Consider the following 15,656-nt stretch of genomic DNA (forward strand, 5'->3'; position numbering starts at 1 on the left):
CATAGTGCAGCATCTATTATTTAACATGTAGTATACAAAAATGTCAGTTTGAGTAATAGGCTTATGTTGAAGACACTCCTGCTCTGCAGAGGGTACGCACTACATTGACAACCAAACAATGAGAAATGGTAGCAACTTACTGAAATGATCTGTAGATAAGAATTCGTTCCAAGTATATGCAACCACAGTCAAGGAGCTCTTGCAAATGATAATTAACGTGAAACACATGTATAGGAAAGGTAGTCACACCCCTTAGTGGACAAAAATGGTAAAACCGTGAGGTTACCAAATGCGAGTTTGGAAAATTTACATACGGTGCAGAAATAAAAGCCTCGACACAGCACATACATGTATGGAAAACCAAAAGCATAAGGTGGTGTCAAATAAAGCACTCCACAAAAGCACAGCCACTCTGTCTATACTTTGCAAAGTTTGTCTCAAGCTTGCATGCGCGATACGCTTTTTTCTCTCTCTAACTCCCTGGTGAGGAGGAAGCGATCTTGGTTTGAGCTGGTTGATCGTTTCCGTCGAAGCTATAGAAAACGAGCGATATAGCAGACGGAAACCAAGAACAGTCAGTTTGTGTTCTCGTCACCGTCGTATTCGTTTGACTAGATTCCAATAAAACAAGGTTCTTTTTAGTACTATGCTCGCACCGCTGCTCCTCACCAGCGCCGCGCACTACCTTGACGAGCATGAGCAAGCGAGCAAGCGCACAAAACGCGCACATTCGTGAGGTAGTGGTGGAGCGGCACAAGAGAAAACCGCAGACCCAGACGCGTGATCGAAGCGGAGCGCTAACGCAGCGCGTCATTCTTTCGTACGTGGTGCGCTGAACTTCGTAACGTTTAAAACACGCAGTTAACACGACATCCGCCGTAGTGAATTACTTGCTGCCACCTCACGATTTGAACCACTGTGACTCGCACGAAGGTTTACGACGAGTACGGCGACCAAGGAGCAGCGAGAAATCCACGACGTCTCGGTGAGGGGCTGAGTGCAGCGGCACATACGCTGTGAAGCGGAACACTTGACATCTAGAGAAACGTGCTGCACCCGGTAACATGTCGCTCAGTTCTAAGAATTTCTTTCTCTATGGTTCTAAGCATGTAAATTTGCAAATGAAGCAGAGAAAACCGAGCAATGACCGCGCCAAGTTCCGCCAACTTTAGGCTCGATGGATGGATGATTGAGGCTCAATTCTTTGAATCGGATGGATGGATGGATGTTATGAGCGTCCCCTTTGGAACGGGGCGGTGGCTTGCGCCACCAAGCTCTTGCTACTATGCTGCCTAATATCCTACCTAGGTTAACCAATGAAAAAAAAAAAAAAAACCCACTATGAACTACCACGTCCAAATTTTCTGATACCCTATTGCGAACTGTGCTTTTGTACGTCTCCGTCTTTTGTCGTTTCCCTACTTTTCTTCCACCAATCCTCCAATCGCCTCTTACTGATGTCTATTGCGGACCTGTTTGCTTTACCACTGCTCCCGCTGAACCCAAGGGCTTCAAGGAGGCCAGTGGTGCCTAAATCGACCGCTGGGTAGACGTGTTCACATTCTAATAAAATATGCTCCGTCGTTTCCCTAGCTTTACCGCAGCAAGCACATGCTGCTTCTTCCTTCTTATATCTCGCTTTATAGGTGCGTGTTCTAAGGCATCCCGATCTCGCTTCGAAAAGTAATGAGCTTCCCTTTGAGTTATCATAAATGGTTTCTTTCCTAATTTCGTTTTTTGCCCTTAAGTAGTTACTCATGGCAGGTTTCTTTTCCATTGCCGCCACCCATGAGATTAATTCAGCCTCTCTGACTTTCCGCTTGACCTTCTTTGTTGCTGTGTTGCCCACCCCACAGGCCGCATACTTGCTGGTAAGCTTCCTAGTTCTTTTCCTCCACTGTGAATCAATGTTTTGCCTGTACAGATACCTGAACACTCTCCCAGCCCATTTACTTTCCTCCATATTCCTCAGCCGTTCTTCATACTCAATTTTACTGCGAGCTTCCCTCACTTCAAAACTAGTCCAGCCCATATCCCCCTTGCACAGCTTCATTTGTAGTCTTCCCGTGAGCGCCCAATGCGAGGCGACCCACTGACCTTTGGTTCCCGTCGAGTCCTGATTGTACCCCTGATTTAAAGCAAACAACCGCATTTCCAAAAGTAAGTCCTGGAACCATTACCCCTTTCCACATACCTCAGAGGACATCGTACCTATTGTATCCCCATAGCGCTCTGTGCTTCATTATGGCTGCATTTCTCTTCCCCTTGACTGTTATGGTTTTTTCCTGTGTTTCCATATATCCATTGCCTTCGTTTATCCATATACCAAGGTATATACTAAGCGTTGTTAATTACATGTTCAACGCTTGTATTCCAAGAGAGGTTGTGAGTTATATGCACGCCAAATAGCGGTAACTAGTAACGCGGGGGGAAAGTGGAGTTATTAAGGGTATAAGCAAAGTGATAATTAACGTTACTGGGATGCATTACTCCCATGGCCTTACATTTTGAAGTATTTAGCTTCATAAGCCACATGTCACATCAGTTAGATATAGCGTCAATGTCGTATTGCAAAATAGAAATGTCCTGTTGGTTAATAATTACACGATAAAGCGCACAGTCATCAGCAAAGAGTTTAATGTTAGAGTTAATACTGACAGGTAGGTCGCTAATATAAATAAGAAATAGTAATGGGCCCAAAACCGATCCTTGTGGTCCGCCTGAAGTAACGAGGAGAGTCATAATCATTAGCGTGAATGTACTGCAAGCGCTTAGTCGTAAAGCATTGAATCCAGCAGTCTAGGATGTTAGGATCTATAATAAGCTTGCTATTGAGCTTGCTCAGTTGTGTGCCAAATGGCAAAAAAAAAAATAATAAAGAAGGAACGAAGACATTGCAAGGAAGGCTATCCGCGGTCGTGTGTATGCTGCACTTTCTTTCGGTCGACTACGCTCCAGAGTGCCACGTCAAGAAACTTTTGCCTTGCGCTGTCCCCATGGTTTTTGAAGGCTATCCGATCCACCTGGCGCCTCCCGCGGAAAAAAAAAAAAAACCTTGCAAATTACTTGCTGCTCGGGCTGTCCCTGCTCCAAAACAAACCAAGCGGAAAGCTGAGCCGCTTGAGTCGCTGCCTGTGGAATGCAACCTGTTGGACTGCCTCTGTGAACACTAAAAGCATCAGTGCACAAACTACAAACAATGATGGCCAGAGAGCAAGCCGATACGTCTCTGATCTCCAAGCTTCACCCTTAAGTTTCATATCGCGGTTCCAAGAGCCCGAAGCTACTGGAAAAGCTCGCAACGGAAGATCAATGCACCGTATTCTACCGCAAAAGCAAACATAATGGTTCGGTCGGGAGAATCGTGGCGGACTCACAGAATGGAGACAAGAAGGTCGTATTCCTGTTCCACCAAATAGAGCGATACGGAAAGCAACATCTGACGTAACCTGAAGAGGTTAATTCGAGAATGTATCATATGCCAATTTTTCTCACCGAAGAGTTATGATCACGCTCGAACGTCAACGCTCCTGAATTTGCCAGCAAAATGCACCCTCCAGAATACATGGGCCCAAGTCCGACCACGTCAGGAATGAGTGCTGCGATGCGAGCAAGACTGGTTCACGAGGCTTCACTCCTGAGCAGCAGGCAGCATATGTCATCGTTAATTATCGATGAAGCCAGCATAAAGCCGAAATACATCTATGACCAGAAAGATGCCGTGTTGGGTCTTAAGGACAGACCGGACAGAAGCACGTCGAACACGCAGGGAATTTTCGCGAACAGGGTTTTGTCCTTCGTTCTGTGCGGCACTAAGAAACAATATAAAGTACCCTGCTCTTATAATTTCACTAAGCAGCTAAATGGAAAAGATTTTTTCCGATAGATGAAGAAAGTGATTGCCGCAATCGAGTCGTGTGGATACGTCATCGTTCGAATTATGACCGACAACTACTCGAAGAACATGGCGATGTTCAAGCACATGGGTAATCGTTCCTTGCATACGGTGGATGGATGGATGGATGTTATGAGCGTCCCCTTTGGAACGGGGCGGTGGGTTGCGCCACCAAGCTCTTGCTACTATGCTGCCTAATATCCTACCTAGGTTAACCAATGAAAAAAAAAAGACACTATGAACTACCACGTCCAAACTTTCTGATCCCCTATTGCGAATTGTGCTTTTGTACGTCTCCGTCTTTTGTCGTTTCCCTACTTTTCTTCCACCAATCCTCCAATCGCCTCTTACTAATGACTATTGTGGACCTGTTTGCTTTACCACTGCTCCCGCTGAACCCAAGGGCTTCAAGGAGGCCAGTGGTGCCTAAATCGACCGCTGGGTAGACGTGTTCACATTCTAATAAAATATGCTCCGTCGTTTCCCTAGCTTTACCGCAGCAAGCACATGCTGCTTCTTCCTTCTTATATCTCGCTTTATAGGTGCGTGTTCTAAGGCATCCCGATCTCGCTTCGAAAAGTAATGAGTTTCCCTTTGAGTTATCATAAATGATTTCTTTCCTGATTTCGTTTTTTCCTCTTAAGTAGTTACTCATGGCAGGTTTCTTTTCCATTGTCGCCACCCATGAGATTAATTCAGCCTCTCTGACTTTCCGCTTGATCTTCTAGCTTTGTTGCCCACCCCACAGGCCGCATACTTGCTGGTAAGCTTCCTAGTTCTTTTCCTCCACTGTGAATCAATGTTTTGCTTGTACACTCTCCCAGCCCATTTATTTTCTTCCGCATTCCTCAGCCGTTCTTCATACTCAATTTTACTGTGAGCTTCCCTCACTTCAAAACTAGTCCAGCCCATATCCCCCTGCACAGCTTCATTTGTAGTCTTCCCGTGAGCGCCCAATGCGAGGCGACCCACTGACCTTTGGTTCCCGTCGAGTCCTGATTGTACCCCTGATTTAAAGCAAACAACCGCATTTCCAAAAGTAAGTCCTGGAACCATTACCCCTTTCCACATACCTCGGAGGACCTCGTACCTATTGTATCCCCATAGCGCTCTGTGCTTCATTATGGCTGCATTTCTCTTCCCCTTGACTGTTATGGTTTTTTCCTGTGTTTCCATATATCCGTTGCCTTCGTTTATCCATATACCAAGGTATTTATATTCTGTTACCCGAGGTATTTCTTGGCCCTGTATATCCACTGTCTGTTCATTGTTTTCATTGAATACAATAACACCTGATTTTCTAACACTAAATTTCAAACCTAAATTGTTGCCTTCCTGTCCACAGATATTAGCCAGACGTTGCAAATCACTTTGCTTGTTTGCGAGCAACACAATGTCGTCCGCATAAAATAAACCTGGGAGTTGCTGCTCTATTACTGTACCTGCCTGTTTGTATGAGAGATTAAACCTGATATTACTTCCTTCTAGCGCCCTCTCCATCCTCACCATGTACATCATAAACAGCAGCGGGGATAAAGGGCACCCCTGCCTCAGTCCCTTGTTGATATGAACTTTCTCCGTGCTCCTCATCCCTTCCCATTCAACGCAAACAGTATTTTCTAGGTAAATCTCTCTCAAAAGCTGTATACAATCGTTACCTAAGCCTTCCCCTTCCAGAATATCCCACAAAATGCTGCGGTCTACGTTGTCGTATGCTCCTGTAATGTCCGAAAAGGCCACATACAACGGTCTGCTTTCTGCTTTTGATATTTCAATACACTGAGTAAGAACAAACAAGTTATCATCCAAACGCCTACCTATTCTAAAGCCATTCTGAAGCTCTCCCAAAATGCCATTATTTTCTGCCCATGCTTGAAGCTTTAATTTGATTGCCTGCATTGCTAGCCTGTATATTACCGATGTAATGGTCAAAGGTCTATACGAGTGAATTCTGTCTTTCTCCCCCTTACCTTTATAAATTAAATTCATTATACTTTGTCGCCAACTGTCTGATATTCGTCCATCTTTTAAAGTTTTTTCAACTGCTTTCACGAGAGCTTCCTTACTTTTTGGTCCCAGTTCATTTATCAGCCTAACGGGAACCTCGTCTAGCCCTGTGGCTGTGCGCTTAGGAATTTTCTCTTCCGCTTTCTTCCAGTTTAAATTTGTAAGCACTAGCTCCTTTCCCCCTTGGGTCTCTTTCATGCTCTTTTTTTCTTCAAATACAACCTCGTCATTGCCTTGGAAAGATTCGGCTGTTACTTTTTGGATGTAATTTATTGCTGCTTCTCCTTCCAGTCCATTTTCATCTTCGTCTAGGATATGTTGTTGTATTGGTGTTGCCTTCCTGTCTAATAATTTTATGTGATTCCAAAATATTCTAGGTGCGGCCTTCTTTTTCTCACGTATTTCTGACAACCAACGTTCACTTTCACCTTTTAATTTTGCTTGCACCAGTATTTGCACCATAGACTTTTTCTCCCGGTATATTTCCCATTTACTGGTTACTTCATCCTGTGGCAACTGCGCCTTCTTTGCCTGCCTGTGCTCTCGAGATGCTTTCTGTCGTTCGGCGATGGCTTCTCGTATCTCCTTGTTCCACCAGCTTTTCGGTTTCTTTTTTCCTTTCCAATGAACATGTTTCTCTTTCCGTATTTCTGTCGTTACTACACTTAGAAGCTCACCATATTCCCACCCCTTACTTGGCGACTTGCCAATTTCTTCCTCCACTCTAGTGACTATATTTGCTATTTGTTCAGAGTTCAAATTTGGACTGGCCATTTTGCTTTCGTTGCTCTCTTTCCCAACTACATATCCCATTTTCAAAATGATGCGTTTATGGTCACTCCCTATGCTGCTAAACCCTTCCTCATCGATGACCATTTCTCTCAACTTATCATGAATTCCTTCTGTCATCAGACAGTAATCAATGGTCGATTGCCGGTTTCCCACTTCCCACGTGATCTGTCCTTCACACTTAGGCCCTGTATTCACGATCACGAGGTTATGTTGCTCGCAAAGGTCTAGCATTGACTTCCCGTTATTGTCGGTATAGCCATCTAAATCTTGTATGTGGGCATTCATGTCACCTAATAGGACTATCTCAGCACCATTCCCGAAACCCCTAATATCAGCGCTTACGCATTCCACTAACTCTTTATTCTTCTCTGTGCAATTTATTCCGATCCACAAATACGTAACTCAAAGCCAAGTTTCTTTCCCACTCATTGTACCTGATAACCAAAGATGCTCTTGACATTGTGAATTTACTCTTTTCCATTTGGCTCCCTGATGGATGAGCATTCAGACTCCCCCTCCCTTTCTTTCCGACTTAGTTCTGTTGCACCCTTCCCATACATAATTCTCAATAACTGGCGGCTCTTCTGAGTCTCGAAGGTGCGTTTCTGTAACCGCATACACCCCTATTTGTTCTCTATGTAACTGCTCCTCAATCTCTGCCCACTTTTCCTTTCTTCTGCCGCCCTGCATGTTTATGTAGCCTATTGCATGGCGAGCTCTTGTTCTTGCTTTCCTCCTTTTTCTGTTATCGACAGCGATGCTCTTCTGATGTTCCCCTAGGGGACCTTCTTTATTAGTACCTACTCTGACCTCCTGAGCGCCCGTGGGCCCCCTAAAAAAGCAACAGCGCGACCCCCAAGTCGCCAGCCCACTTCTCGTGCTAGCCTGTAATTGAAGTGGATCCGATCTCGTTTAAAACCACCACAACTTCTCACTTCCCTGTTTACTTCGACAACCTCGAAGCCTTTCTCTCGGCTCATTTTCCATATTGCCTCATTGGCAGCCATTACGGCTCTTTGTACGTGACTGTCACGCACAGGCACCTCCAGCACCGTGCAAACCACGATCTGCACCTGAGGGGATAGCTCGCGCAAGTCGTCCACCCCCTTTGCCAAGCGCTGGGCTAGTCCTGGCCCTTTCCTGTTCAGGACGTCATTTAGCCCACCTGCTACTACGACAAGGCTGCGCACGTGGGCATTTTCCGTGAGCTTTTCTTTTGCTCGCTCCATGACAGAACCCAGTGTCTGCCCTGGAAATGTCCCTACCGCCACTCTTTTGTCGCCTTTCACCCTCTCCACAATTGCTTTTGAGCACCCAGCCATGTTTGAGTCGCCAGCGATAATCACCCTTTCACTCTCTCCTACCTCTCCCTGCTTCCCGGCTTCCTGTGGCTGCAGCGTCGCCTCACTCGGGGCGTTGCGCTGCTTCGCTATAGCTACGCCGATTCACCGGCGGCGAGCTGGCGACCGCTTGCTTTGGCTCCCTGCCTCCCACTTCGCCCTCGCTTTGGTGTCCTGACCCGACATTATCCGCTGCCCGAGTCTCAAGAGCGTCGAGCCGCCTTTGCAGTTCGGCGCTCCTTTCTTTCGCCTCCCCAAGCTCGGCCACAGTCCTCACCAACTGCGCGGCCTGGGCCGCCTCCACCTTGACGAAATTTTCAACCTTCGCCTGCAGTGCTACCCGCTTCTCCTGCTCCTCCCTTAGGTTTGCCTTAAGCTCTTCAAACTTAGCCGCCCAATTCCCTTCCAGTTTTTGGACGGCTTCCCTGACGCCCTCGCACGACCTGCACGTGAAGCTAGACCCCACCGCGTCTGCTAAATTCTGGAATTTAGTCTCGTCGAGGAAGCACCAGCGCAGGCACTCGTCGCACTGCACTTGCTCCCCGTCCCCCGCGGCCTTCACGTTTTTCGATTTCATCGCTAGGCCTACGTCCCTAGGCCCAACCAGCAAGTTCGCCAAATCACTCACGCAAACCCGACCTCGACCGCTATCCTAAACAAAAACAAAGAATTATCACTCCCTACTCCATGTAAGAATCCGAAGAGCTAGCTGAAAGAAATACCCCCTAGGCCTAACGGGGGAGCCGCCAGACCTAGACAAAGCCGGTACGTTTCCTACTCCTACCAAAAATTCAAAATTTGCGCCCCTACTCCATGCAAAAGAAAACACTTCAAAACACTAGCTAATAAAGATAAAAGAGTACTTAGCTACGAACGAAGTCGCTGAAGCCTCGTCCACAGGAGCGTCCGTGAGCCACGACCAACCACCACGGCGACCAACGACCCGGGCGGCGACGAATCGGGCGGCGGCGGCGCGCGCCACCTAGCCTTGAATGGTACTATGGGGAACCAGCGCTGGATAGGCGGCGCGTCGAAAAGAGTGCGTTGCACGCCGCCCTGGCGACGAAACGCGGCATATCCCAGCCGCTCGCCAAGACGACACACGTGCGCGACCGTATTATAGTTCGTATGTTTCCGTTTTCGCGCCGCTTCAAGTGGACAGTTTTCGTAAACAAGCTTGCGCCGTCAAGTGAAGAAATGACGAAAGAAGCTTTTTATGCTTTATAAATTTTTCACAGTGTGTCGCGGCGAGCACGTGTGTTCTTTAACGGTTGTGCCGTGTGCCGTTTCCATGCTTGTGTGGCAGCCTGCCTCGCAAATCTAGCAGCTATGGCTCCGGTCGTGCTGCGCTATGGTTTCGGAAGTATTAGTTGATCCTGAAGACTTTCCATATTTCTCTGGCTAGACATTAAAAATTCTGATGTTATTTAGCCACAGCAGTCAATGGAGAAGAAAGCTTTATCGCATCGGCTGGCTCGCGCAAGCAAGGGTTTGAGTGCTCCGCTGCTGGATCCGTAACAACGCTGGCTACATTTAGCACTAATTACATAAATTTACCGGATGCATCTCAGCGCCGAGTCCTCATCCGCATGCGCATGTTAAAAAAAAAACACATAGGCGGCTTAGTCGCGCGTGCGCCGGCAGTATGCGCACACAACTCGTATTACAAGGCAGCTTCCCTCCCACATAATTCTTGGCAATGAATGGATAATATTTACTTTTCGTATCGTTCGCTTCGTGCGGAGGCATTGGAAGGGGCTTGGCGGTTGTATTGCGAAGGAAAAATGGTTGGTACATATGCCGGATGGTGCATGCTATTGCTAATTTTGTTTCCGATGAAATGCCGACTCCACATTCTGCTGTTGGTACTGGCTGCCACGGCTGACCGTCTTCGCTATCGAATAAACCAAGCGCACACGCGAAATTCGATTTAGAAACCAGCCCGACACCGCTTGACAGGGCGACAAGACAGGAACCTACTCCGCTCGCCTGACTGCTTGGATCCAACGCCGCCTCCGTTCTTGTTCGTAGGGTTTAGATGGAAAGACGCAGATGGCTACATCCTCCCTCATCCCGACGTAGTTGCGGCACTTGTATACGCAACAGTACCGTCGGCGTCCTTTTGTTTTCCTTCGACTTTCAGCGCACGCAACGCCACTACCAGTAGCAATTTTCGTCCGCGGGAGCGGCTGAGTTGTGAACGTTCGGACCGCCAAGGCGGCGCTGTAGGTGTCGTGAAAACCCCAGCGCTGGTTCCCCATATGCATGCATACCTATGTATTTACTCCTTTACTTTTGCGTTGACATTATCCACCAATCAGATGGCCTATGTTTAGTTATTTCTACTTGTTCAAAGTCTATTTTACTTTCACTGTCTTTAAAACCCGAAGCTTTGAATAGTTCCCAGTTACATTCAACTGCAGGGTGAAGTTGTTTACAAGCCAGTATCAGGTGTTCAGCCATTTCCTCCCGAGATCTCCACACGCCCCGCACAACAAATCTATCTTTTGGTATCTGGCTCGGTACGTTTTAGTCTGCAGTACACCTGTCCTGACATCAAACAACAATGAGCTTCCCTTAGAGTTATCGTAAATATTTTCTTTGGCTATTTCTTGCTTAAACGTCCTGTATGTCTCTAATGCTGATTTGGTTTGCATCTCTGTTTACCACATACCCCTCTCTGTCTCCTTAACCTTTTTCTTGGCGGATGATTCCTTACCTGTGCCCCAACGGCTGCCCAAGTATTTGCTTGTCAATTTTCTAGTTCGCTTCCTCCACCTTGTGTCGACATTCCTCGTGTATAAGTAACTGAAAACATTCCTATAGCCCACCGCATTTCCCCCATTTTTCTCAATCGCTCCTCACATGCTGCCTTGCTACTAGCCTCTCTGCCCTCGAAAGAAGACCTTCCCAGATCCCCCTGCACCCCTAGATTTGGTGTCTTGCCATGTGCTCCCAGAGCGAGCCTACCCACACCACGCTGCCTAGTTTCCAACTGTTGCCGGGTCTATGCTCCCATACATAGAACTGCATTGGCAAAAGTCAGGCCTGGAACCATTACCCCCTTCCATATCCCTCGTACTACCTCGTACCTATTGTAATTCCACAGTGCCCTAGTCTTCATAATCGCTGCACTTCTGTCGCCTTTGGTCGTTAGATATTTTTTGTACTCTGTCAGATACTCAATGCCATTATTTATCCACACCCCAAGGTACTTGTAGTTATCGACTATCTCCAGCGTGGCCTCCTGTATCTTATGCTCGCCGCAAATGTTATCATTAAAAATCATGACTGCTGATTTTTCTTTGCTAAACTTCAAACCTAATCTGTCTCCTTCTGTACCACATATGTCCATCAATCCCTGCAGATCTTCTGCATTGTCAGCCATTAATACAATATCATCCGCATACATCAGTCCTGGCAATGACTGTTCAATCAATTTTCCTTGTTTGAAAAATGGTAGGTCCGCTTTGCTGTATTTTGGCTTCTAAACCTTGTAGGTACAGCATAAACATCAGAGGTGACAATGGGCACCCCTGCCTAAGCCCCCGCCAAATCATTACAGGCTCCGAAACCTGCTTTTCCCATTGTATAATCACCCGGTTACATTTATAGATATATTTTAAGAAATTGGTTACTCCATCTTTCACTCCTAAAGTTTCCAGAATGCCCCACAAGCCCTCTTGAAGTACACTGTCATAGGCTCCCTTGATATCCATAAAAGCCAGCCATAGGGGTCTGTGTTCCTTTTCAGCTATTTCAATGCATTGTGTTAGTGAGAACAGATTGTCTTCTAGCTTCCTATGCTTCCGGAACCCATTCTGTAGCTCTCCAAGTACCCCCTAGTTCTCTACCCATGACTGCAGTCTGTCCTTTATAATCTGCATAACCACCCTGTAAACCACTGACGTCACTGTTATAGGCCGGTAATTATTTATGTCAGCTTTGTCCCCCTTTCCCTTATACATCATTCTCATCCTACTTAGCCTCCATTCGTCAGGTACATTACCATCCATTAGCATTTTGCCCACCACCTCCCTTAATGCTTTCTTAGATTTCGGGCCCAATTTCTTTATTAACATAATTGGACATAACATAACTGCCGATGTGCTACTTGGTACCCTCATCTTGGCCCTTTCCCACTCTCTTTGTCCAAGCGAAAGCAGTGGATTGACTGGGCTATCCCTCTCCGACATACTGCATGTACCATTTCTCTGTTCTGTAAATTTTTCCCTCATCATGGTTCCTATATGCTCCATTGCCTCCTCTCCTTCTAACCGAGTACCTTGAGCTGTTACTATATACCTCTGCTCTAGGCTTGTCCTAATACCCAAGGAGTTCAGCTGTTGCCAGAATTTCCTAGCTGCCTGTTTACCTTTTTTATTGCTTATTTCTGACAGCCACTGGGACCCTTTTGTCTTGATTTTGTCGTTGATCGAATAGGATGCTTCCCTTCCGCATTTTATGTAATTTACCCACTTCCTCTCTACTTCTGCTTCAGGTTCTCCCTTACCTTTGGAATACCTGTGTTCCCTGGAGGCTTCCTGACGTTTCTTTATGGCCTTCTTAACCTCTTCATGCCACCAGCTCTTGAGTTTTCGTATCCCTTGCCTTACTTGCGCCTTACTTAGCTCACGCTCAAATAGTCTCATTAACCTTGGGCAATTCCAATCAGTTTCCGTACCCTCTGATATTTCCTCTTCAATTTGTTTGGCCGCTATTTCCACTTGGTCTTCCGAGTAAAAAATCGCATCTGGCATTTCCTCACGCGTCGTTCATGCTTTAGTTTCCCTCTTAAAACTCAACTTGATACGTTTGTACTCGCTACCTATACTTCTGGAGCCCTGTTCATCTATAATCATGGCTCCTAATCTATCGTACATCCTATGTGACATTAATGCATAATCTATTGTCGAGTGTCGATCCCCTACCTCCCATGTTATGATCCTGTCACACTTTTCAGTAGAGTTACAGACAATTAAGTTAAGCCTCTCACACATATCCAGCAGCATATTACCTGTGGAGTCTGTGTACCCATCCATATCTTCCACATGCGCATTGATGTCTCCTAATACAATTATCTCACATCCATTTCCTAGCTCATTGCTGCTATACAGTCCAACATTCTTTTGTTTTCCTCTTTAGCATTTGATCCTGTCCAAAGGTATACAAAGCCTAGAAGTGTTTTCGCCCCTGCTACTTTTCCTTTTAGCCATAAATGCTCCTTGCAATTCCTGTTTGACCCTTTGCCAATTTGTATTTTTATGAATGAGTGCTCCAATTCCCCCGCCCTTTCTGCTACCCTGCACTCTATTGCAGTAACCCCATCCGTAATCAGGGTTACAGGGTGGTTGTTCCATGTCTCTAAGATGTGTCTCTACAAACCCATAAACCATTAAGTTCTCCTGCCTTACTTGTTCTTCGATTTCCTCCCATTTTAGCCTATTTCTGCCACCTTGCATGTTAATGAACCCTATGTCTGACTTAATTTGGCTCTGGTGCTTATTCCTGTCGCCTCGCCTACAGTACCGATGTTTGCTTGTTTGTGGCTCCTGCCTCGAATCGTCCACGCCTACACTGCTTCTTTCAGGGCTCTGGGTCGCCCTAAAAAAGCTGTTGCCTGGCGACCCATCCTGCCCCCTATCCTTTTTCCAGTGGCACGACTGTAGTGAATGCCATCCTGCACAAAAGGCCGGAAGCCGGTTCCGTACACGTCCCTGTTGACCTCCATCACGCTGTACCCGAGTCGTCCGCTCAGACTCCTAATGACCCGATTGGCCTCAACCACTCTCCTTTCTACCTGGTAAGTATGGCCCTGGACCTCTGGGATAGTGCATATGGTCACATGCAACCCCCCCCCCCCCCCAGGAGGCCTCTCTAAGCTTACTCAGCCCAGTCTCAATGTGCCTCTCAAGGTCCTGGATTCTCCCCTTAAGCACGTCATTGAGCCCAGCATGCATAATGACCAAGCTGTCGCTCTCCGTGCTGTCCCCTACCACTTCCCGCGCCTTGGTCATTGCTTCCGCCATGCCCTTGCCCGCTTGCGGCTCTACCTGCATTCGCCCGTCTGCCTTCACTCTCGCCATCACGCTTTGTTCGCTATCACTCTTGCCATCACGCCTTGTTCGCTATCACTCTTGCCATCACGCCTTGTTCACACCCTCCCCACGTTGGAGTCCCCTATCACCAGGACCCTTCTGCGTGCGAACCGTTCGCCTCCAGCCTGTGTCCGCTGCCCCTCCCTTCGCGCCCGCTGGCGCCCCTGTGGCTGCAGCGTCGCCTTACTCGGGGCGTGTTGCGCTGCTTCACTATAACTAGGCCGATTCACCGGCGGCGAGCTGACGACCGCTTGCTCTGGCTCCCTGCCTCTCACTTCGCCTGTAGGGTCTACCCTTTCTGAGTTTTTGCCACCGCTTTCATGTCCTGACCCGACATTCTCCGCTGCCCACGTCTCAAGCGCGTCGAGCCGTCTTTCCAGTTCGGCGCTCCTTTCTTTTTCTTCCTCAAGCTTGGCCACGGTCCTTACTATCTGCGCGGCCTGGGCCGCCTCCACCTTGACGAAATTGTCAACTTTCGCCTGCAGTGCTACCCACTTCTGCTCCTCCCTCAGGTCTACCTTAAGCTCTTCAAACTTAGCAGGCCAATTCCCTTCCAGTTTTGGACGGCTTCCCTGACGCCCTCGCACGACCTGCACGTGAAGCTAGACCCCACCGCGTCTGCTAAATTCTGGAATTTAGTCTCGTCGAGGAAGCACCATCGCAGGCACTCGTCGCACTGCAATTGCTCCCCGTCCCGCACGGCCTTCACGTTCTTCGATTTCATCGCTAGGCCTACGTCCCAAGGCCACGAGCAAGTTCGCCAAATCAGTCAAGTAAAGCCGACCTCGACAGCTATCCCAAACAAAAATAAAGAATTATCACTCCCTACCCCATGTAAGAATCCGAAGAACTAGCTGAAAGGATTAAATAAGCCTATCAACTAGGTCCCTCCTAAGACCTAGGCCTAACGGCGGAGCCGCCAGACCTACACTCTAAGAACAGATTACACCCTTTGGCGTGCCCCTTCTGCCACACAACGATAATCGCCATCTGCCTTGATTCGTTTCCTTTCTTTATCGCTGCGAGCCCAGAACGTTCCGGTAACGAACGGCACGCGCGTTATCAGAAGGGGCACTCCAAAGGGTGTAAACTGTTCTATGCTGATAACGCGCGTGCCGTTCTTTACTGGAAAGTTCCGGGCTCGCAGCGATAAAGAAAGGAAACGCATCAAGGCAGATGACGATTATCGTTGTGTGGCAGAAGGGGCACGCCAAAGGGTGTAAACTGTTCTTAGAGTGTAGACAAAGCCGGTGCGTTTACTACTCTTACTCAAATTCAAAATTTGCGCCCCTACTCCATGCAAAAGAAAACACTTCAAAACAGTAGCTAATAAAGATAAAAGGGCACTTAGCTACGAACGAAGTCGCTGAAGTCTCGACCACAGGAGCATCCGTGAGCCGCCTCTCTCCGTCCTTGCCGCTTGCTCTCAACGACAATCGGGCGGCGCGCGCCACCTAGCCTTGAGTGGTACTATATGCATGAATACCTATGTATTTACTCCTTTACTTTTAGTTGATATTATCC

General features: G+C 47.5%; 1 protein-coding gene across 1 annotated transcript in view; it reads right to left on the reverse strand.

The window, feature by feature from the left end:
* LOC126528586 (uncharacterized) overlaps positions 1 to 15,656 on the reverse strand; it is a 73,488-nt gene that overhangs the window by 38,663 nt on the left and 19,169 nt on the right. The gene's annotated exons all lie outside the window — the stretch shown is intronic.

The sequence above is a fragment of the Dermacentor andersoni genome, chromosome 9 (genome assembly GCF_023375885.2).
Source record: "Dermacentor andersoni chromosome 9, qqDerAnde1_hic_scaffold, whole genome shotgun sequence".
Classification (NCBI taxonomy): domain Eukaryota; kingdom Metazoa; phylum Arthropoda; class Arachnida; order Ixodida; family Ixodidae; genus Dermacentor; species Dermacentor andersoni.